The sequence below is a fragment of the Hevea brasiliensis genome, chromosome 16 (assembly GCF_030052815.1).
Source record: "Hevea brasiliensis isolate MT/VB/25A 57/8 chromosome 16, ASM3005281v1, whole genome shotgun sequence".
NCBI lineage: Eukaryota > Viridiplantae > Streptophyta > Magnoliopsida > Malpighiales > Euphorbiaceae > Hevea > Hevea brasiliensis.
The window spans coordinates 37,058,114-37,084,356 of NC_079508.1; the positions used below are offsets into that span (position 1 = coordinate 37,058,114).

At 32.9% G+C, this 26,243-nt stretch overlaps 1 long non-coding RNA gene and 1 pseudogene across 1 annotated transcript; both read right to left on the reverse strand.

Annotated features, from left to right (window-relative positions):
• Positions 1 to 1,829: 1,829 nt before the first annotated feature.
• On the reverse strand, positions 1,830 to 25,108 carry LOC131174430 (uncharacterized). The gene is made up of 2 exons (XR_009144735.1): positions 24,381 to 25,108; positions 1,830 to 2,074 (listed from the first exon to the last, which is right to left on the reverse strand). It is a non-coding gene; the product is annotated as an uncharacterized LOC131174430 (long non-coding RNA).
• Positions 13,258 to 26,243, reverse strand: LOC110655261 (uncharacterized; annotated as a pseudogene).

Sequence of the window (26,243 nt, forward strand, 5' to 3'; positions counted from 1 at the left end):
AGAAAAAGTACCTTTCTTCCTTGGGCTAAAAAAATTGAGAGAGAAAGAGAGATGTGAGAATGCTTTCAAAAATCTTGAACTCTCCTTCAAGCTCTCAAAACCACAACTTAAAAGAACTTCAAGAAGGAAAACCCTTTTTGCATGCCACAGAGTTTGGGAGAGAGAGAGAGAGAAAAATCACTTTTCTTTGAAACTGAACTAAAATGGGCTTTTACGCCCCACTGTTGAGGGGACTTTCAGCTTACGAAAGCCAACCATTTGGCTGCCATAGTCCTTTGTATCCAAATGAGCGTTTGAACAATAAAAAGGACTTCGACTGCTGAAAGTTCATCCTCTGGCAGTTAAAAGTTCATCCTTCGGGCCAAAGTTCCTTCTGCCTAAAACACACTTAAAAGTTTTTCTTTAGTCCATAACCATTAAAACATTTTCACTCTTAAATATATTTTTTTAACACATCACACATACATTTATTTATACATATACATACACTTTCCACCACCATTCCCATACCTGTGGAACCTTGAATTCTGCCATAATATTCAATCGACGACAAAAATTTTGGCATCAAAAAATGGTGGGTGTTACATTAACACCCTTTTTAGGAGATTATTCATTATGGTTAGTTAGGAGCCCTTAAACTTATATGTTCCACATGAACTAACATGGTAGTGGTAAATGTGTGCTTTGCCATACCCCCAGACAAGATACTTTATTCGTTCATTCTCCTTGATATAGCTATATCTATTTCCCAGTACTTTCCAAACTTCAGCCTCAAATTTACTCTAATCACTTAGTCTTCCTCTTTAAATTTCATCATTTCTTTGCAATTATGGTGCTCTTTCTACAGGATATTAGCTATACCAACCTTCTGTTGTAGCACTGTCCTACCTGACATATTGTCTTATAATTTACTATCTCTGCTGATACTCCATTTGTATTCCATACCTATCCTTATTTGTCTTGTGCCCCTGTACTCTATTTTATTCTGAAAGATACCTCTCATTAATAGCTTATTCCAGAACTAACCTATAACCTTTACTCTGATCCTTGTACTTCCTAATGACTTATAAGTACCATTAATACTTGTCTCTTCTTGTTCTTTCCCTTACTGATATTATGCCCTTGATACTTTTGCACTAGTGACCCTATTGGTCACATTAAGGACATTTGCCTGATTTATTATAACACCGTCTAGGCTACCATTTCATAATCTCTATTGTCTAACCTAAAGTCTATGTACTCTTATTCATCATAATTCTCTTTCATCATGCGTATTTGAACCATTATGTTGACCTTCAAGCAACTTACTAATTTCACTCCTCAATCTGATAGGACAATTCAGGACACCATAGTACACCCTCTAGCTACTGCTTTCTTTGATTGCATTCCTTACCAAACTTTCCTTATACTATCAACAGGTAACGGATCTTGTCTCATTGCTACCTACTACATTTTAGGAACATGTGTGACACCCCTTAACCGTCTATAGTATATCCGAGTAAGCTATGTCACACGATGTACCGGAACACTCTATTTTATCTTAATTAATTTTTATCATAGTTTTGAATATAACTTGTGAAATATAATTCATTTAAGTCATTTATTGAAATTATAATTTATTTGAGGTTCTGAAAATTTTATAAAAAATCCGGCAGAGTACCGGCTAAAAATGGAGAAAACAGTTCTTCGGAACCTGTGAAAAACACTTCCAATATTCATATCCAATCACTCTCAACTCCAATAATCATCAACAAGGTCTCAATTATTTTTCAACAACCTTTCCATTACTCAAACATTCATTTCTCATAGTATTCATATACAAGCAATAATAATAAAAAAATACTTAATTTTCCATTCATAAACACAATTTTCACTATTTATGTTAACATCAAAATACATTACGTAGATCTCAATTACACAAGAGAAAATAAAAGTTAGTTACAAAATATCAAAATGAAACCTAGTGCCCTACCAATGCACTGAAGATGGTGAGGTGACACGGACACTATGCAGAGCTGCAGGAGGTCTCACCCAGTCTGTGGTCTACTGGGCTCTCGGTCAGTATCTCCAGAACCTACGCGTGGCAAAAGCAACGCGCTAAGAAATAATGCTTAGTGGTGCCAATAATAAAATAAAAGGTAATAACAGAAATAAATATGCATTGAATGTATCGATGTCTTACTTGTTTTGTACTTGTTATATTCATTATTTCGTTAAATTTATCCACTTTCATTCTTTTTGGTTGCCCAAGTAACCTATCTTTGGGCATTTGTATAAGCGGGTAACCGGCGGGTATCTAGTACCTCGTGTCACACCATCGGTCACATATGCATCTCCGGTGTGCAGCGAGCTAATAAGCTATAATGACAATAGGCACAAGGCCAAATATCAACACAATGTCAGAATGGCAAAAAGCCATGAAATCACAGAATGGCATAATGCCATGTGCAGTACTGCTAACTGAACCCTATTGGCATGCCAAACTATCCAAACCAATCTTGTTAGGTATACTAGGGCATTTGATACTTTTGAATTTTACAATCTTTGAATTTCAAGTTTTGGTGGTACTATTCCCTTCATTAGTCAACAAAAATGTTGACTTTTGCATAGAAAATAGGTACATTGGTTTTAACACTCCCAACATACCACATTTTGCATTTAAAATTTGTTGGTATTGGTTAACAATACCATTCCTATGCTTAAAATTAATAGAGCAGAATTTTCAGTTTTCATACCCAAACTTTACTGTTCCATTAGTTGCTATTGCAGTGGGAATTTGGGAAAATGATAAAAATGAAAGTTGTTCCTTATTTTGTCTAGTTGAATTTCTTTTTTTGAATCACTCCATTTGGAGTTTTTTAGCCCAAGTTATGGTCCAAAAACCACAATTGGCCGGATTGAAAATTTTCAGGGCTAACCATATCTACAGTGCAGTGAACAGTGCCTGCAACTCAATTGTTGGATAGGTTCTGGTCATAATTTGGGGTAGGTTTCTTCATGAAAGTTGTTGGTCTATATCTTAGCTTATCGCTGTAAAAATTTCAGGTCAATTGGGCCATTCTACAATGAGTTATGGCCAAATGAACAATCACTGTTCATTTGGTCATTCTGCAGAAACTGGTTGCAGGACACCCGGATTGGGGCAAGTTTTTGGTACACTTGGTTTGGTCTTATGGGCATGGTTTCTTCACCAAAGTTGTGCCATTATGTGTCTAGTTTCATGTCCAATTAGCCAAACACTAATTGAACCTACACAGCCAAAGTTATGGCTGTCCAAACAGGCTGGACTCACACCCACACCTGCTGCTCTCACAAGGCAGCATACCAAATCAGTTTGTCATGCTATAATTCACTCCAAATTATGGTCAACTTACCTCAAATGGTCACTAATTGACCATTAGAATGTTCATTCACCATTACATAAGCAAAGTCCAAGTTTCTCTCCAAAACCCTAATTCCCCATTTCAATTTCACACAACATACCTTAGTTAAACACACTAATTCATTATCCATATATATATATACTTTAAACATCATCTCTAGTCCACTCTAAGCCCATCAAAACAATCAATATTATCCCTTCCTTAGGGCTGCCGAATTCCATGGTGTACATACACATAAGTTTTATTTCATTTAATTTACACTTTCATACTCATTTTAAGTCCCTAACATGGAATAAGAGAGATATATGCATAAATAAGCACTAACCTTTTTTAGCATAATTTTCCCAAGCTTGAACTTCACTTTCTTTCTTTTTCTAGGCTGCCAAACACTTTCCCAAGAGGTATAGACAAGTTTTAATGAAAGATGTCTAGGGTTTAGTAGTGAGAATTCATGGGAAATGGAAGTGATGAAAGAAAATTTTTATGGAGGGAGATGGAAGAGAGGGTCACGGCTAGATGAAGAAGAAGAAACCAGAAATTGGTTTCTTAATTTGTCATTTTTCCCTTTTCAAAGAATTTTAGTTGTGTTGTTGAATGGTGATTAGTGGAGGGCATTTAAATGACATCATAGTGATGTCATAATTAGGGATTTAAGTCATTTTCTTTTTCTTTCTTTTCTATTCATTTTTAATTTAATTTTTTAGCAATATTTATTCATATTTTAGATCATAATAATTATTTACTTAACTGGAAAAGTCGGCCAAAAATCGCCTCTGAAGGCGAAATGACCAAAATGCCCTCCGTTTGGCTTAACGGGTCAAAATTGTCTGTACCGATTGAAAAATTTTTCTAAATATTTTCTTGGCATTCTAATGCCATAGGAACCTCAATGACCCTTCTCTGGAGTCTCAAAAATTATTTTATGATTTTTTCCCTGGGTCTAGGGCTCCTAGTTGCGAGAACCGCAACTTTTCACTAGGTTACCCATCGTTAGGGCACCGGCTCGTTTAACTTGGTTGTATTTTATTTCTAAAATTTTTTCTAAATTTTTCTTATTAATATTTTAGTTAATTATAGTTCCTCACTTTAGTTTAAATATTTTTCCAGACGTTCTAGCTGTCCGGACCGACACTGGTCACCGGAACAGTAGAATGTACGGAGTTGCTATAGGGAGGGTGTTGCAACATGGAACAGACAAAGTCTGATCTAATCTTGCAATCTTTGAGCTTCACATTCTAGCCCTTAGTAATACTCCAAATCTAACATGCTTTGCATCTTGCCCTTTTAGGTCTATACCTTTATCATTGTTCTCCTTAACCTGCTCCTATTATGGGCCCTTCAACTTGCTTTTTAGTCCATCTCCTTTTATCTTACTCATAATAGAACTTTGACTACTTTATTCCTTAGCTCTATTCTTCTTCTTGACTTAATAGCTACACTAGATAGCCATGCTTTTTAGTGTCTCTGCTAAGTCATGTACACCTTTATGCTACTTAGAATTGGTTCTCTGAATGCTTTTGAGTAGTACTCCACTAATACATAAGCATTTCACTCTCCAATCACTAAACCTTAACTGCGCTGCTTACTACTTTCATAACCTTTCACCACTGTCTTCCCTTATCTTGGAATCCATACCCTCAACTACCTTGATGAAGGGATCTACAAGGCTTCCATCTTCCATTTTGTTTAATCAGTCAGCAATTAGGGTACAAGGTACTTAATCCCTAACCCTAAATTCAAAGGCTCTACATCCATCATGATCTGATCACTTATAATTTCTACTATGGAACTTGTACTCTCCTTAAGGTACCTGAGCTAACAAATCTCTATCACACTATAATCCCATCTGGGACATCATTCTGTAGGTCACTACACTAGTAGTAGCTTTTTGAATCTCTTATTATGTTGCAACCTTCCTTAAACCTCACTTCATAGGCTATGGACATTAGTCATAAACTTTTATCCTCCTTAAAGAACAGAGTTGCACTCTGCATTCCTCTACCATACAAGGAGTACTATCTTTATTAAATCCTAGGAAAAGCATCCACCGTAATGCCAAAACTATCCTAGATCCCTGTACTAGAGACCAAATGGTCCCACTAAGCAAATCCCAACCTTACACTATAATCATAGTAAAACCTCTAATCTCGCAGCAACTCACACTATAACTCTATGCCTAAGTTAGGATAATTAAGTCATTCACTTCGGTTATCGCCTAACTATAACCTTTGATACTCTATCTCAAAGGTTTTAAACCCTAACTAGGAGTTTCAAACTCCTCTACAAGAATAGAACTTTGTTACGGTACAACTGTACCAAAACAGAAACTATCTGTAGACATCATCGTAGAAAGGGATGCACGCAACTCCACACAATAATCCTAATGTCAGTATTGTAATCTACAGCTTACAGCAACGAGAGCATTAGGTAGGTTACTGCAGTATATTCCAATGGATTATGATCTCTAACCTCATACACTTTTTATATAACCCCTATGGAAAACTGTGTCCTAATAGAACACTCTACTAATAGCATAAACTTGCCCCGACCAAGTAGTCCACTAACAATAGTCATAGTTGTACTCACACTGTAATAACCTAAGCCAAGGGGCCATTATCAGCACCAGGGATCAGATTAGCTTAAGGATGTCAAAATTCGTAACAAGCCTAAAACCTATAAGACATACACACATTTTTGTATCTCACCATCTAAGCATGCTCTAAACCATCACACTTTAGTCTTTTTATACATACTTAGACATTCATAACATATATGTGGTTTAGAATTTGAACCTTAACATATATAAGCTCTAAAGCATAATGGTTCGATATTCATACTTCCATAAAGGGTCAACGTAACATATACATCATCATACTTAAAAACACTACATAACTTCAAATTCCTTTAATTACCAGCATAGTACTATCCATTCACATTTTACGTGTCCACTTACCTATACATCATACATAAAGGGAAAGGCTAAAGCTACCCCTGATGCTCTCTCTTCAAAGAACTCTTCTAATCCTATAACCCTGCATCTGGGGGTTAAGGGAATGGGGTAAGCTTACACAAGCTCAGTGAGTAAACTAACCAATATATATTATATCATTCATTCATACATATGTAATGCATCATTCACATGGGTTTTCACATCACAAATATTTCATGTAGGATGGACTTGTCACCAGTAACTCCCCAAACTTTCACTTAAAACATGACCTATGTCATGCACCATGGGGCAACTTATAGATCTCCCCTGAAGGGCATCATAAAGATCTCTCCATGGGATTTACTTATGGATCCATAACATACATAACGTAACATAGTCATAAATATGGGGGGAGTCAGTGGGTCATCCAACATCCATCAATGCACCAATAACTAATTATGCAATTATGCAACATCTTCATGCTCTAGATGCATACATCCTAAATGAATATGACGTGATGTATGAGGATGATTATTATTAACCTTTAAATAGTTTCCATTTTATTAAGATTAGAGTTACTTACCTCTTAAAGCCTATCAACCAACTAACTCTAGCATACATAAACTTCCCAAGACTCAATTTAAAAATAACTTTTCATGAAATTGAAATTAGAGAAACCTAATCCCTCCTCAACTTTCTTAGATCTACCTATTAGATCGAGAAAAAAAGAAAGTTACCTCTTTTCTTAGAGCTTGGAGGTGAGAGAATCAAAACCTCAAAGCTTGAATCTACTCTTCCACACTTTTAAATGGAAGAATCCACCTCCAGATCTTTAAAAACTCAAGAAAATCTCTTTAAAGAGCTCCTTGCATGCCCAAAGTTGAGAGAGAGAGGGGAAAGAAGAAAACTTCAAGTGTTTTAGCAGCAAAATATGCTTTGGATTCTTTTAATACCCTCTTTGTCAAGGGACTTTTGACTGCCAAAAGTCTAACTTTCGACTATCAAGGTCTATCATGTCCAAAAGAGTATTTGAATAGGAAAAGGGGCTTCGACTGTTGAAAGTCCATACTTCGGCTGTCGAAACTCCTTTTGCCAGAAACACTTACTTAGAAACTCTTAGGAAATAAAACCTTTAAAACATTTTTCATTCTTAAATACATTTTGAGCATCTCAAACACTCATACATGAACATACTTTCACATCTTACCGCCACTCCCTTGTTAGTGAAGTCCTAATTTTACCAGAATATTTCATCAAGGACAGATATTCCGACATCAAAAAATAGAGAGTATTACACACGCCCTCAGACAAGGCAACTATATAACCACAACTCAACTGCCTGAACCCATGCCGCTATTGATTAGGCATGCCCCAAAGCATTCACTGACTGAGGACTAACTTACATGGTACATATCACTATGGCAAACCTCAACATGTTTGCTAGTTCAACTTCTTCTTCTTCTTCTTCACCCATATCAGAGGATTATTGCATCGCACTTAAAGACCCATCAATGAGCATTGTCTCCCACTGTGTGCCATTATCCCTTTCCTGTTGTGAATGCTTCAATTGATTTGGCTACTATTTTATGTGATTCATGGCTTCTAGGTATGCAAATGCTTGGTTTTGGTTAATTATTGAGTGGGTTTTGGTTGATTTTTTATTGTTAACATTTGTTGTTGAGACTTGCAATCTAGTCTGTATATATTTCTGGGTTTGTGATGCTTGGTATTGTTGATTATTGAGTGGATTTTGATTGATTTTTTATTGTTGGCATTTGTTGTCAATACTTGCAAATCTATAGTTTTCTTCTTCTTTATTGATACATGTAGTGTGCCGATTCTGTATATTTTGATTCATAATGGTTTATTTCTTGAAATAATTTGGTTTGAGAATTTTTTTTCTCAGAATTTGAGAATTTTGCAAGTCATTCGATTTTTCGATTCTAAACCAAATTGAATCGATATTTGTTGGTTTTATTCGATTCAGTTATTTCTTGAATCACGGTTTGGTTCGATTTGAATTTTAATGTCAATTGGTTTTTCGATTTTTCTTAATCGGTTCAATTCAGAACTAAACCGATTGAATGCTCTCCCATAAGTTCAACTTTATACCACTTTGTATCCCACAAGAACTAAGACATTTGACAAACACCAAAACATGCTACCCGAGGAATAATGCTGAAACTATAAGCAAAAAGTTACAGAAGAAGACAAATAAGGAACCTATAATATGCATGTGACAAACCTAAGACAAAATTCCCATGAATTTAGAGCCTAAGCTCTGATACCAACTTTATCATGACCTAACTCTATGGACTGGGGCTAGCATAAAGCCTCTAAAGCCCATAGTATTCCTTACTATTCAAAAACCCACAACCAAACCCAATCTCAAAGCCCACCATACAAGATAAAACAAAATACTATAAATAAATATAGGCCATCTCAGCCTAATAACCATCATACAAACACAACTAGAGGAGCCCAGCTCAAACTTGATACCCAACACCCATAATCCATTTAGTACCATTAATTAACCAATATATTTATACACCAGTGTCACAGTGGAGTTCTAAGAAAGAAAGAAATAAGCACCAAAAAATTACAAACTAAGAAGAAGCACAACCTATGGAGAAAAATGCATGTTACACTTAAAAATAAAATTTGTTATTGCTGCAACCTAGAGAAAACTATTAAATCAAAATGAGTGTTTAGCTTAAAGAGTTTAGATATTGATTATAGTTATAATTTCTATAGCTATCTATTTCTAATGCAATCCTATAAATGAGAATGCACCAAACAAACAATTCATCCAATCCTCATAAGAGAGGATAAATTAGAGCTACACATACACACCTAATGCATATTGGGAGCCGGCCCCATACCTTGACTCTCTGAAATTTAATAGTTTTTCTTATACCATAGTATGGGAGTTAATGGTAATATAATGCACATATATACCCTGTAGGTGGTAAGAGTCAGCGACAATATAAAGCACGTACCTACCTTACCCATCCATATCCATATCCACAAGAATCAGTGAATTTCTCATGTTGTACCTACCCTGGGATTTCCACATTCACAATACATATATATAAGCTCTGATTTATCCCCAAGGTAGCACAACACAAAAAATTTATAATGCAACAAATAGGAGATGCTTCTAATATATATATATATATATATATATATATATATATATATATATATATACCAAGAAAATATAAATGATATTTAAATTATAAAAATAAACAATATCTAACTCACAAATTAGTCAACCCAACTATAGTTGGTTCGGCTTGAAAGAAGAAGACAGCTGACTCTGATCACCTATACAGACACGCTGACCTCTATTAATTGATTGACGAAAATTATTGATTAATTTAAACTACAGAATCATGAATAAATCTAAGGTATTGCTGAAATTTTGGTAGAGTCTCCTATATAACTAAACTTAACCCCCTACAAAAAAATGCAACAACGGCAACACACAAGGCCTCAGGCCCATAACAACAATTATAATATCCATTTGGGGCCTATAAGAAACCTAATCTAAGTCTAGATCTCTAACATCTAGCTCAGGTCACTAATTCCTGTACAATCCAAATAATTATCAGAAGTTCTCCAAACATTGTAGAAATATTCATAGGGTTCTTTTCATCATCTTAAAGTCCTTACAATTCATATCAATTATTTTCTACATGCCAGGAATAATTTATGAATTAATCATCTAGACTAAAGCTAAGCGAAGACTGCACAACTTGGGCTCGGGTTTACCTTTGCTAATTCTAACATCTGGAATGTGTTCGGGGCAACTAAAAATGGTAGAATCAACTGTAATACTGACCCCCTTCCAAAGCAAGTTCTGGAGCTCACACATCCAGACTAAAATTGTAGTCTCGGGTGTCGGTGAAATTTCTCCAAAACGAAGATAAGCCTATGATATAAGTAGTTAGAATATTTTTTTTTTATTTAACCAAAAAGACAGCTCTAAAGACCTAAAATCTCATTACGAAGCTTGTGGCTCCCAAAAATTTTTTTATATCAAAAAATTCTTGAATTGGTATCATTTCAAAACTCTAGGAGTGTACAATGCACTAGTACATACAATTTTTTTTAGTAGAATTCTAGTTTGGGAGAAATTTCATCTGAAAGTCAAAATCGACTAAAACTTTTGAAGCTTGATTCTCACAAACTAAGAAATGATACCGTGCAAGCTTGGTATCTACGAGATGCCCATGAGGAAATGAATGCTTTGAGCCCAAGCTCGCTAAAAATGGTGGCCGAAGGAGATAGAAATGATGAGAAAACCAAATTTGGCTATATTGGGCATTTGGGGTGATAGATGGCAAAAAGAGAGGCTACCGACAACTGGAAACGGGCGGGGAAGAATCGTCAGAGATCGAGGACGTCGAGGGGAGGTTGGTCGGTGGGAAGGAAAGGGAGAGGAAGAAGAAAAGAAGAAGGAAAGAGAAAAAGAAGGGAGGAAGAAAAGGTTGGGGGCAGGGGCGTTTAGGGGATAGCTAGGTTTTGATTTTTTTTTTTTTTTTTTTTTTTACTTTTAGTTACATATTAATCCCCAAATGTTTGTAAGTTTTCAATCAAGTCCAATCATCTCCTTTCAATTAGGTCCAAATTTATTTTAATAATAATAATAATAATAATAATTAACTTTACCTGAACTTAATTAAGCAAACACTACACTTAAAATAATAATACACATTAGAATAAACTTAAATTAAATTACAAATTAGTTTTAATCTTTTAAATTAAAAACACAAATCAATACTAAATAAATATAACAATATAACCACAACTGAGATTTTAAAATGTTATATTTAAATAAATCCCTGAAACTGTCCATAAATAAATCAATAACACTAATTTAAAATCCCATTTAATAATACTAATACTTTAATACTTTATATAATATTAAATTTTAGAACTAATCATTTAAGTTAAAATTGAAACTTTAAAATAATTTCATAAAATATGTTTAAAAAATAAAATAACATTAAAATAATCAATTTTAATTATTATTAAATTTTACAATTTTTCAAGGCATTAAATTTTAGGACATCCCATTAAGTATTTACTGTATCCTAGAGTAGATTGATAAGTTGTTCTTGCCGAATGATTCAATAAGCTTTTATATGGATTCATCATCTTTGTTTTAGTTTCTATAGATAAGCTTCTTAAACCATTCGGTAAAAAATAATTTATCAATTTGCTCCAAGATTTAATAGATATCCATCGGAATATTGCAATTAAATATGCAGGATTACTAATGAGGACCTCTATATTAAAAAGATCTTTGTACACAGCCTTGTCTACATTTATATTAAAGGTAAATTATAATTTAATCTTTTTTATCTATTTTTAAATGTTAAAGGGATTATTTATCCCCAATGATCTTTTTTAAAAGTTGAAGGGCTTAATTAGATTTCAAAATACTTTAAAAACTTATGACATAACTTTAATAGTTAAATAGGCCTTTCGCCTTTTGCCTTTTTTTAATTTTAAGTGATGTGACATATAAACTCAACTATTTAGTAATAAAAAATGTCACATGGCATATTAAATGAACACATAAAGTATCTATGAAAATCACTATACCCTGACCTTAACTCGATTAATATTCCCATTACTCAAATCCATCTCAAACACGGTTAAAATTTATCCTCAACTAGCCTTACCTATCTCAAACCTGATTATTATTATCCGAAAAATACTCAAATCAGTTTAATTTTGTATATTTTAATTAATAATCTACATATTAATAATTTATATTTTAAAATTTTGATAATTATATAAAATATTTACATTCTATTTAGTGAAGTATAATATATAAAAATTTATAAATATTATTATAAAAATTTATTTTTTATTTAATTAATTATTTACATAAACGGATTCCCGTAATGGATATCTAGCATGCAAAACCGAATCCATCATGAGTATTATTCTTTAAATCCGAATCTATCCCAAACCCATTTATATACTACGCAAACCCATTTTTATTAAGATTCAGTCAAATCGGGTACTTGTAAATACCTAACTTGCTACCATCCCTACATCAACAAGAGCACACTTCTCCCAAATTCAATTTCAAAATTAAATAAAATTTTTATAATGTTTGAAAATTTAGTATTTTGTAAAAATTTAAACAATGAAATTAAATCGTAAAAAAGTAAAAACTTTTTAATGTGATTAGGCTGCTAAAAAATTCACTTTTTCCAATGTTGAAAATTCAAGAGTATAAATCCCATTGTAGAAACTCTTCAGATTGGGTACACTTCAAAGTCACAAAAACCTTAATTGAGGGAATATCTAATTTTATAATATTTAATTATATCATAATTTTAAATGATAATTAATACTATATTATTTTATAGAATAAATATAAATAATATTAATTTATTTATAATAATACAATAATTAAATAAATAATTTATTTTTAATATAATATTTAATTAATAAATGGTTCAATTTATTAAGCTACTTTACGAGCTTATTTAACAAGTGTGCTCATGAGCTTATAAATAAGCATACTCACGAATCTTAAGGCGCTGAGTATTGGTGAGCTCAAGTTCAATTTATCTATTAAATGTGCCTAAAAATTAAATTTAAACTCAGCTCATTTACAAATGAGTTGAACTTGAACCAAGTTTTTATTGAATCAAACCTTGAATAGTTTGTGAATAGCTCAACTTATTTATATGCTAGTAGTTTAATGGAGAAACATATAGTAATTTGTAATGAATAGCATCATGGCAAGCGGATTATTTTAAAAAAAATGTAAACAATTTTAGATTCGGCATTCATACAAGCAAATGTCCATACATTGCTCAGAATTTAGAATCAAGAATCAATGTTCCTATTTTCCTTTTTTTTTTTTTTTTTTGGTTTTTGAAAAGAAAAGAGCCTTGAGCGCAGAAAGCATCCATATGATTTGAAAGATAAATTAAATCATTGAGCAAATAATCTATATAAATATGATAAAGTTAGTCTCTAAAATAAGTTTACCTAAAAGAAAGGGTGTCTAGTTAAAATATATATCTAAAGATGATAACCCAACATTACATATGCAAAAACCACTTTTCTCTTCCGCCCGAAGCTGGGAATCCTGAAGGACTTGAAGTAGTTCTTCAGCTCCTGCTTTCTCAATAACATCTGATTCATCCTCCTTAAGATATAGTTGATCACCTGTAATCAACCATAATATCATATATATGTTACCGTCTGAATTTGAATGTCAGGATTTGATAAAGATTTAGATTTGATTTTAGCATAGATCATCATATTTGAATGTGATTTATTGTTTGGTTCACTAAATTCATGAAATATTATTTAATTTATTAATTTGATAAATAACTTACAATATAAAATTCAAATAACATATCCATTTTGTCAAAATATTTCAAAGTTTACAATACTGAAATAAGGTGATTTCCACATTTATTAGTTTAATGTAATTTAGTTTATGACTCTAATAGATTTTTCGAAAACAGAAAAAGAAAAAATAAAAACACTTGTATGTTACGAAATTAAATGTTACCTTTTAAAATTCCAACTTCCGAAAATAAGGTCAAGTTCATCCTCACTATCATCCATAGTAACATCAAGTTCCTGCACAATAAATTAAAGTTTCTAAAGGACAATGTACAACAAAAGCAGCATGTATAAAGTTAAAAGAAATTAGGACTTAGCATATAAAGGAGAAAGCTTGGTGGGGCAAGAGAATAAAAGCTATTAGCAAAAAAGAATCATACCTCTTTTCTTCATGCTGAACAATTGACTCATTGTTGCATTAAGGTCTGGAGATCCCATTAATTGATGGTAAGCATAATTTATTTTAAGTTGCTTTAGCTTTGGCATGCTTAAGGATCCATAAGAGAAAGTCTTCATCCCATTACAAGCACAAAAATTCAATTTTTCTAATAATGGAAATTCAAGAGCATAAATCCCACTGTAGAAACACTTGAGATTGGGTAAACTTCGAAGTTGCAAAGACCTTAATTGAGGGAACACAATTTTTTCCTTGCTTGCTTCTTCTTCTTCTTGTTCATCCTCTTTTGCAACTATTATTTCCTCCAACATATAGCAACTCTCTATATCTAGTTCGTGGAGTTGTACAAAACCCTTAGCCACAAAAACTGAGAATATGTTTCTCAAACTGGCACATATATGAACTTGTAGCTTTCTCAGCTTCCGAAAGCCAATGACATTTTCTGGAATTTTGGTGAATATGTTCATCAGTTTTGGTAGATCTGACAGTTGGACTTCTTCAAGATGAGAGAATGTTACAAAATATCCTACATCAGTATTCGTTCCTTGGCTCTCAAACATCTCCATCAATGAACCACACCTACGCACAATAAGCTTTTCCAACTTTTGAAGGCACTCTATCAAATTGAACGGAATGAGATTCACCAAATTTTCACAGTTTTCAACTTCCAGAACACGTACATTGCTTAAATCGCCTTCTGATTGTTGGCCATTCTCTATCCTTCTCAAAATTTTCTTGCAATGGATGAGTAATCTTGTCAACATCTGCAATGCTCATAATATCATGACCACAAAGTAAACAATTAAACACAAACATCCATTATAATTTGGGAATGCGAAATGTTAAGTATTAATTAACTTGATTATGCAAAATTACTAATTATTGAAGAGGTCTTTGGCCTAATGATAAGTGTTGTGGAGACTCAATTACCTTAAGATGTTACCTACTAGAACCATATTCTAAAATCCTAAATATAGGAAACTAAAGCCAGAGTAATTTTCCACCAATCAATTCTAATTTGTGTTAGTCTAAGAAAAGAGTCAGTCAAAAAGAAAAGGAGAGTTCACAACCTTAGTGAGAGTAGAATTATAATTGGAGAATAAAGTTATTAGAAAAGAAAACATACCACTTCTTTTTCAGTTGCATTAAGGTATCCCATTAATGGATAGTTCTCATCACTTATTTTTAGTTTCTCTAGCTTTGGTAATTCAAGAGCATAAGTCCCACTGTAAAAACTCTTGAGGTTGGGTAAATTCGCAAATATCAGAGATTTTAGCTGAGGGAACACGATCTTGTTCATGCTTGCTTCTTGTTCTTCTTCGTCCTCTTTCGCAATAATTTCCATCATCCTCTTGCAACTAGTAACCTCTATTTGTTGGAGCTTTACTAGAAGTTTGGCAGAGTGAGGAGAGAAAAGATACGTTAAATTGTCACAAGAATTTACCCTCAACAGTTGCAGGTTTTGGAAAGCTGATATTTCTGGCGGAATCTTGAACCATATATGCATTAACTTAGATAAACTACTTAAATGCAACTCCTTTAAAGAATTGAGGATTCCAATAGTAGCATGGTACTCCTGAAGAATCAACCCATCAAATGAAAATATCACTTCCAATGTATCAGATTTCTCCATTTTAAGGTTTTCCAAATTTTGAAACCCTTCAATCAATTTGGATGGAAATGCATAACATGTCTCTGTCTTCTCATCAATGTGGCTAACAGATGGATCCTCCTCGTTCTTGACTAGTGAGACCTTCCAAATCAACATATTATGTTAATAGATAAATCCATTTACATAAGTATGTATTTAAAATGAATATGAATTATATTGTAACTGAAAATTTATAAAATAAATTAAAAATAATATTAAATTCAAGTATCCATTTACTTCAGATACTCGTTTATTTGAATAGATCCTAATAGTAACACAAAGTACTTTTCCCATGTATATTTCTAAATTCTACATTATTAGACATTCAAAAATGAAGCACATATATACCTCTTTGCTGGAAACATATTTTTGCTCTCTTCCTCCTTTTAGCAAACCTCGAACTATTGAGTTATGTGCATGCTTGCCTCGAACTATTGAGTTATGTGCATGCTTGCCATCAAATCCATTATTAGTATGATCAACACTTCTAATAAATGCCCATGAGCTTGAAATTGCACAACAAAATGTCTTCATATTGGGACAACCATACAAGTTCAATCGTTTTAACAGGGGAAAATCAAAAGAAACATGACTGTCAAGACAAAAAGCCACCAGTTTTGGTAGTGTAACAAGTTCAAGTAAAGACAGGTTAGGAAACACTACTTTGTTTGTTCCCTTGTTTTTTTCTTGTTCTTGTGTTTCTGCAACAATGTATTCCATCCCAGAACATCCACGGATATTTAAATATTGAAGCTGCACCAATTGTTGGGCCACAGAGGGAGGAAAAATCACTTTTAGCGAATTACATGCACCCAAATGAAGGTTTTGCAAATTTGGTAATACTAGCCAATTTGATGGAAGTAATATGGAAATTATTTCCGCTGGTTCAATCCTTGATTGAAATTGTCCATTGTTCATTTGGAATGTACTCGGCTGTTTGATATCCTGTCAATAAACACCTTTATTAATAATAATGGATCTAACTCATCGAGGAATAATTCATTAATTGCTACTAATAATGCAAGGGTTAGCATTCAGCAATCTCAATACAACAATAAGAAATCAATGAGAACTTACAGTATTGATAAAAGGTGCTTGGAGAGTATATGAAAAATATGAGAGTATTCATCTAAATATAATTTATCTGGTAGTGTTATTATTTCAATTTTCAAATTAAAAAGAAATTAGTTTTAAAGAAATAAAAATTGTGTTAAAAGTGATATAAATTAGTACAAAATTTATAAATTTTAAGGTTGACCGCTATTAAAATTAAACTCAAGATATACAAATTCATAAATAAGGACAAATTAAAAACATAAATGTGTTCAACTATTTTTAATTGTTCTAAACAATGGTATTGAAATGGATTTTACTACTTTATAATTTATTATAAACAGAAAAATTATTATAAAATTATTTTAATTGAATTCACGACTCAAATTTATTTAAATTCTAATAAAATGATTCCAAATAGAATGTAAATATCATGCACACACACACACACACATATGCATCTAAATATTAATTAATTTTTTCTGTATATGCTTCTAAATCATCTATACAATAACATTAAAATTGAAGCTTATGCTTACTGTTCATTTCCACAGTTCTTTAAACTGTGAAAGTTGCTTGCTTTTCCATTTTTGTCTTTATCATTTTCTTTTTCCTACAGGGAGGATTTTGACAAAACCAAATCCTATAGGATTAATATTAATTGTTCCCTTTTTTTTAAGGATTGATTTGCTTTTATTGATTTGTGGAATTTTGTACATTTTATCATTAGACTTATTCAAAGATAATTATTAATAAAATAAAATTCACTTAATTAAAAATATAGGATAAAAACTTCTTATTAAGTATGTTTTGCATTTACAATAAATATCATTTAAAATTTATTCATAAAACAATATAAGTTGAAAAATTCAGTGTTTCAACATGACTTTATAATTTATAATTGAACTTTTAAAAAAATTATAATTTAAAATCACTGAAAATCATGTGAAAAATACATGTAAAATAATGGTCAATGAGCAATATATGATATGACCATAAGCTAAAAATATTATGATAGTTTGGGGCAATTTCTAAGTTTAAAACATTAAAAATTAGTTATTTTGTGTCAGAATTTCATATGGAACTTTAAAATTATTATCCACAATTGAATTATTAATAAAAAATTATTCCAAATAGAATATATGTGTGTGTGTTAATTTTTAAACCTCAAAGATTAAAAATAAGCACATACCTTTTTGCTGGAGACATTTTTTCGCTCCCTACCTCTTCTTACCAACCCTTGAGTAATTGAGCTTCTTGGACACATGATTTTCTTGCCACCAATAAGGTCAATTTGATCAAAACTTTTATTCAGTGATGTTGAGCCTGGAATTGCAGCACAAAGTGTCTTCATTTCGGGACAACTAAGTAAATTCAATTGTTCTAATGAGAGCCAGTCAAAAGAAATATGACTATCAGGACAAACAGCCACTAGCTTTGGTAGCTTCCGAAGATCAAGCAAAATTAGTTTAGGAAACACTATTTTGCTTATTCTCTTGTTTTTTTCTTCTTCTTGTTCTTCTGCAACAATAAATTCCATCTCAGAACATCCATGGATAATCAGCTTTTTAAGTTGCACCAGTTGTTGGGCTACAGCGGGAGGAAAAACCACTTTTAGAAAACTGCAATTATCCAAGTTTAGCTCCTGCAAATTTGGCAGTCGTGGACAAAGTGATGAAAACAATGTAGAAAACATTTCCACTAGTCCAATCCTTGCTTGATATTGGGGAAGCTCAGTTTCTGTCCCATTGTTCATTTGAGATGCACTTGGCTGTTCCATATCCTGTTTAGCAAAATATGTTGTTCATATAATGGATGTTAGTCATGCATCATTTTATTTGGCAACTTCTCATGTGTGGAATATTAGAATTCAATTCTTTTAAATTAAACAAGATATGATTTTATAAAAATTTAATTCACTTAATCAAAAAAGCTATAATAGCTCATTAACACACCCTATTTAGAATGATTCTATTTCCATTCCATCCTTTTATAGTTGCAATCCATATTTAAATTTTAACAAGTTATATTAATAAAAATGACCTTAAATTAAAATATCTCTTTCTCATGAAATTAATTAGTCCCACCCCCATTTAAAGTAAACTTGTTTATTTAATCGTATAATGTGAGGGTAATTAAATTAGTGAACTAAAGATGTATAAATAAATTTCAGCACACTATTGAAAGTCATACATTTAATATATGTTTTTGCATAATTTAATGATCAATTAATATTGATGATGTAGAACAAAGAACAAACAAGGACCAATCCTTGGAAAAGAGAACTAATTCTCAATAATTTTATTAACAAACTCTCAATAATTTTATTAATCCCAATAATAATCATAGTCAATCTCCTTAATAATAGAAAATGAGCTCTATTTACAGAGCTTACAACCCTAATAAATTTAGGAATAGAAACCCTAACAAAAACTAATTAAGAATACTAAACAAGATAAAATAGAAAATAATAGACCTAATAATAATAAAATTCCTAGACAATAAAAAATCTTTAGATTTCCTAATTATGTAATAATTAAAATTCCTAAATAAAACTCTATACTGCATCAATTGACTTTGTTAATCTAGCTTCTTGCAACCAAGATTTTTGAAAAGATAAAAGCTTACCTTGCAGGTCAATGATTTGTTGATGATGAAACCATGGAATTTTGGAAGGTGATCCAGCCTCAAATTCTTAAGTTCAGGAAACTCAATCTCATCATCCACTTCGTTTTTGTTGAAAATTCCCTCCATCTCTTCGCACCCCGCTATAAATATGCTATGAAGTTGTCTCAATCCTCTAGCCATGGATAGTGGAATGAAGTACTTCAACTTACCACATGAACGAATTTTTACTTCTCTCAAGTTCCTGAAGTATGAAAGCCGTATTTCTTGTGATCGTGGAACCCTCTCTAATGCATCAACTAAGAATTCTTGTTCAACACATTCATCAACTGATGATCTCTTCAAATCTGGAAAACCATAATCTTCTAGCTCGTAGAGAACTTTCTTCAAATTTTGCACTTCTACCAAATTCAAGACTTCAGTTTTCCACATCAACAAAGCAAAGATCCCATTTTCTTTAATATCATTAGCTTCTCCTTCAAGATGCAACACATTCACTGAGTCTCTGTCAACTAATGATCCATATGCATACTTGTGACCTATAAAAATTTTAAATCTTATTAAGTTTCTAAAGACTGAATCTTTAGGCAAAATGGAGGCTTTTGGCACAGTAATTTCCAATGCAGTTATATGATGAGTCTCTAGCTCACTGAGGCTTGCATTGATTTTGTCTCCATCCTTGGATTCCCACTTCATCATGAACTTGTCTGTCACATACAACTCTTCTAGTTTGGACAGCCCTAATAAGACACCTGGCGGAATGTATCGAAGGTTAATGACCCTCCTCAAGTCCAGCAACCTTAGATTTTTTAGTAGTCCCATTTCTTCAGGCAACTCCCATAAATAACCAGTATCAATTTCGAGTATTTCTAGTTTCACTAGAGCCCCAATGGTATGTATCTGTCCTGACTTAAACTTCGCAAGACGTAAGGTTCGAAGATTCTTGAGGACATCAAGTGATTGTGGCAATGATGGGATACCCAAAGCCAAAGCTAGAACTTTGAGTTCTTTCATCCCTTCAAAAACATTGTTTGGAAGGCTTTGTGATTGACAATCATATGAAAGCTGTAAGAGTTCAAGCTTCGGACACTCCAAATCATTAGGGTGCCCATTGATTTTTTCACACACAAGTGAAATTGCAGTGCAATTTTTGTACCCAGCTTTCTCTCGCCACTCCTTCATTCTAGCATCACTTTGTATCATGTACCAGTGCTTATCACTATAGCCAATTGATATGGCTACATCACGGACAAGATCATGCATTTTGACAGAGTCATACCATTTGTTATCACCTTCAAGCAATAAAAATGATCCTTTAAGTATGTCAATAAGCGCATAGACCCTATCTCTTGCTTGATGCACATTATCAACATTCTTAAACAACTGCAGGCCCATTCCATATCTAACCAAATCTTCAACCCGAATATTGAAATCTTTAGGGAACAGGCTACAAAGCAAAAAACACAACTTGGCCTCTTCATGTTCCAAGAACTTGTAACTTAATTCAATTTTGGAAAACACATCTCCTGATATGTCTTGCAGGTTAGAATTCTTTAGCTGTCCAAGCACATCATCCCAAATGTTTCTCCTTTTGTTTTTTAATGCCTTTGCACATTTACAATGGCAATAGGTAAGCCTCCACATTCATTTGCAATCTCAGTTGCTGTATGATGCAAATGATGGTCAATGGAAATGCCTGCCATCTCTCCAAAAAGATCCCAAGCTTCTTCATTTGTTAAAACATCCACAGGGAAATTCTTTTCACTTCCCATTTTATTACATACATCTTTGTTACGTGAAGTCAACATAATTGTGTGTCCCTTCCTCTCTCCCCTTGAAGGAAGTCCTATTTTTTCAAAATCCAACTCGCTCCAAACATCATCCAATATTAAGAGGATCCTCTTACCACAGTTTATAAGCCTCTGACAAAGCTTGCCTGCTCTTGTTAACTCACTCTCATCATCCAATTTCAAACTCAGGCAAGATGCAATGTCACCTTGTATCTTTTTGATATTAGGAGTTTGGGACACTACTGCCATCGCAACCTCATCAAACAATTTCTGTCTTTCAACTTCTTGCACAAGCTGTTTTACCATTGTGGTTTTACCCACACCACCAATTCCACATATACTGATCATGCTAAGCTTGTCATCCTTCAAGGCCTCCCAGACTTCATTCTTTATTGATTCCCTTGATTCAAAATCCCTAATACCTTCAGTTATGAAGGTTGATCCTATCTTTGGTGGAGGACCAGGATGGGTTATTTCATCGAATTTTGCAGCTTCTTGGAGCAGACCAAGAACCTTTTTTGTCATCTCCTTAGCTTTCCTACTCAAGGAATAAAGCGACTTTGGATCTGGACACAGCCCATTCAAACACTTGTTGATCACTTCGATATCATTTTCAAGAAATTCTTTGCCCTTTTGATTGATGTCATCCACCTCCTTTTGCCACCGAATTACAGACTCAGCAATAATTTCCAAGTTCCTTTCGGCCTCATCCACACGTGGATCCACCTCAGTTGCCTTCTTATCAACCAGTTTCTGAAGCTCCTTTTCCAGATTTTTTATGTTTGTATTATAGGAAATTAGGTGGCCAATCAGTCGAGCAGTAGAAGACAACAAGGTTTTTGCAATTTCACCAATTGTAATAACATACTCCATTCTGTCACCCTTTCTCTATATCTAGAATACACCTTGATCTGAAACATTTATGCACATCGAGAACAGTAAAACAAGAGAAAAACATAATTAGCATCTGCAGAAAAGCGAGTAAATCAAACTTGCAAATATAACAGAAAATGGCTTTATCAAACAAGTGCAGTGAGAACAGTAAACCAAGGGATAAAAATAAGACATTGAATGTCACACTTGATCTTCCTCTGCTAAGTTACATAACTAACACAGAAAAACTATTAAATTTATATTGCAATACCTTACCTCTATTTTAAATACGTATATAAAAAGAGAGAGAGAGAGAGAGAGAGAGAGAGAGAGAGAGAGAATATGCTAAATTCACAAATCTTATTTCAAATCCAAACATTTAGAGAAGCAGAAAAAAAAAATTGAAAACAATGAAAATAAAATTTTCCTAATTTGGACTACACCCAAAGGCTGTCTGCATACCTCCATTTCAAAATGGAGGATTAGGCTCTTGTAGCTCTTAACATGTTATCTAGAAGCCTTTAAAATTCTGTCAAAATTTTGGCAACACCTACCCTAAAACAGGACTGTTCCCCTGTTAAAAACAAGAACAACGATATATATTACAATTCCTTAACAAAAAGGAACTCAATCTCAACATGCAACAACAAATTTTAAAAATGATCATCTAAGCCTACAAGTTAAAGTCTACATCCTTCATCAACAAATTACAAGTCCACAGTACATAAGTCCACAGCTCCCAAGGATGGATAATTCTCCAAGTCCAGTTTGGGTCCAAGTTAGGGTATTCATAACTTTAAACTTGACCCATGGGAAAAACCCAAAATGATCCTCATTTGAGTTATTTACTATCCACACATAAATTAATCATGAATGAAACAAACATTTATATAGCAAAAAGGATAACTAAATTCTATTGCAGAAAGTTAAATACAAAAAGACAAAAATTAAGAAAAACAAAATTAAAAAAGAGAAATTTAACAAATGTTTCAAGTCCCTCAAATTAATATATAAGCGCAAAGAACTGATTTTAAAAAATAAAGTAAAAAAAACTCCTTTCATTGACTTGAATCTACCATTAACTCTATAATCATACATGCACTGCAATTTCACAAAAGAGCCACATTATTCATGCACTAATAAATAAGTCCAAAACACAAATGTGACTGGCCCCTTGATAAGGTCTCTGACTGCCTAATACCTAGATTATTGATGACAAGAATGAAAGGATAAAAAAAGGGCTTCAAAGAGCCAAATCTAGCCTGAAGATGCTTTAACAAGGACTCCCTCTCAAACTAAAACAATCAGTTTAAAAAAACGCAAGGTGATAACCATAATTACTAAGCAGCCATAACCTAATACACCAATCCTCTTCTTCATGAAAGATCCTGCCGGTCATAAAATAATGTAGAAAAGTCCATCAATCCAAACCAATATTACATGAAAAATTGCAAAATGCTGTAAATTTAAATTTCCAACACTTTATTAAAGAAAAATTATGCTGCATTACCATAATAGAAAAAATATTATCATCTTTAAGTATAACCATCATTATAATGTGTGTATTAGTGATGTCAGTGAAAGAGAGATAAAGACAGACCCAAACTATATAAGTTTTCAATCCTAATAGATCATGAACAAAAATCTGGTAGGCTACCCACACAAACAAAGGTATGATGGTGATTAAGCTGCTATATTTCACAAACACTATGCGATTTTCGAAATTGGTACAATCAATAAAAATCTATTTAACAGGTCATTTCAATGGTTGTAAAATGGAAGTTAAACCACATATGTTCATGTAATGTACATATATTTTCACATTTTCATACAAGAAGAAATGAAGAATTTTAAAAACAAACATGAAATTCACTAGCATAGTCATGGCAACCAGAGTGATGTCTCAACCTTTCACCTCCATCAATGACTCCAATCACGGTAGCAGAGAAAGAATTTCAAGATGATAGAAAACTGATTGCAAAATTCACAGATTAGAATTCTCTGGTTTTATCGCAACTAGGTCAACGGTATTAAAGGGAGGGAAATTTTGCATACACATGGAAAATCAATAACACTGCAAACTACGATTTGTAGAACAACCAAAATTAAGAAAATCAAAAGGAACTAATATATGAAATTGACCAAAAAGGTGCGAAGGAAGAGGACATTTGAGCAACAGATAATACAGTATACGATTTTTAAGAAATGTGATCTCCTTTCTCCAAAATAAATAAATATATCTAATAGAGGGAGATCAAATAAGCTTAAACAAGATAAATGGGTTACAAACTTTTACTGATTGAGTTTAGAAGGCACGTCAATGGAGCTTTGAAGAACGAAATTAGGCTTTGCAACCTCCAAAATTGTCTTCTTTGGGTCTGAATCAGAAGAGAGGCAACCAAAATTTTGCATCAAGAGCTTTTATTACCATAAGAAATAGGCAAGAGACAATAGTATGTCCCCTTCTCTTCACTGATTTTGCGTTTTTTGGCAAGTTGAAAACAAACTCTGTTTTATCAAGGCTAGGAGAGAAGGATTGGAAAGGGTTTAATCAAAGCAAGAAAATCAAAACTTATAATGGATTTATCAAACAAGCGTGTGTCTGCTTGATTAGCACAATGAGAGGATCATTGAGTGCAGAAAAATCAACCATACACAAAAAGGCAAGAATTAAAGACAGACAAATAGACAATACCTAAGAGATGTGTCAAAAAGATCGTTCATTTCAATGCAGGGTCTTTGTCCATACTTGCAAATTGAAATAAATAACATATAGAATGATTTAATTTAAATATAGAATAAATTACAATTAAGGCTCCGTTTATTTCAAAGAAAATAATTTGTCTGTGGAGTTTGGAATTAACTCCAAAAAAAAAAAATGGGTGGTCTATGGATAGAAAATTTGGATTTTGGAATCAAACTTCTAGAATGGCATACCAATTGTATGACATTAAACCCAAAATAAATAAATAAATAAATAACAATAACACTTCCAAAACTAAAATTGAGAAGAGCAGAAAGGTGCTAACTTACAGTGTGACGGTGGCAGAAGCTTCTTTGTGGCAATAAAGTCTCTTGGAATAGTGCCATTGCAGCATATTTATCCAGAGGACCGGTTTGTGTTGGTTCCACTGCTGGGCTCTGTGATTCAAGGGATTTTATTAGCCTCAGAAGCAGAGAAGCTCCACTCTATGAATGTGTTGCTCTATACGGCCACGTAGCCACATAACTTTAAGAGAGGAGGGAGCGTCCTGAAAGCTGAATCTTGTTAGATTGAAATGGGTTTGAACAGACCTCAAAATCTCAGCAATGGAGTCTCCACCAGATGGATTTCTATCTTATGCAGAGGAATAAAAATGGAAGGAAAAACAAATTAATATATATATCATCAGGGAGACATTATTATTATTATTTTACATTAATTAACAAACTTAGTCTAATTTTAATAAAAAAAAAATCAATTTATTAAATAAATTTTGAATTTATGAATCAAAATTTTGTTAAAAACAAATTAGAAAGTAACATCTAAATTTTGCTATGTTAAATAGACGATTGTTCAAGACAAGATCTAAAATCTCAAGAGTAAATATGCAATCTGGGTTTGGACTGATTATGGTTCTGCATAAAATCTTCTCAATATGACTATTTTGCCCACTTTCAAGAAACCCAAATTGCCAATCATGTCATTTCTTATCTCACTGATATATTGGACTGGAGCTTTAAGATGAATGGGCAAGCTCGAGCTTTGAATCTTTCTTCTCTGCCTTCGCTTCTGGATGATCAAAAAAGGAGGCATATGAGTTAACAATGAGGTTCGCAATTTCATCAAATTTTCTTGCAATTATCACAATATCCTTTGCTATCTTCCATGTGATTAGAAAAATTAAGAACATTGATACAATAGAAGATTGGGAGTTGGATACTGGTCCTTATCGATACTGTTATCAAGAACTCAAGCAGCAACCAATGGTTTCATTAGTCAAGCAAATTTCAAATGAATCTAAACAAGGTCTGCGCGAACACGTATTAGAAATCATAAGTATTGGAAAACTTTCGTCACTGAAAATCTGGTTCAATTGCTGGTTTGTGTCGGCGAAGATATGTTTTTCTTGTCATTTATGATTATATGACTAATGGGAGTTAGATGTAGGAA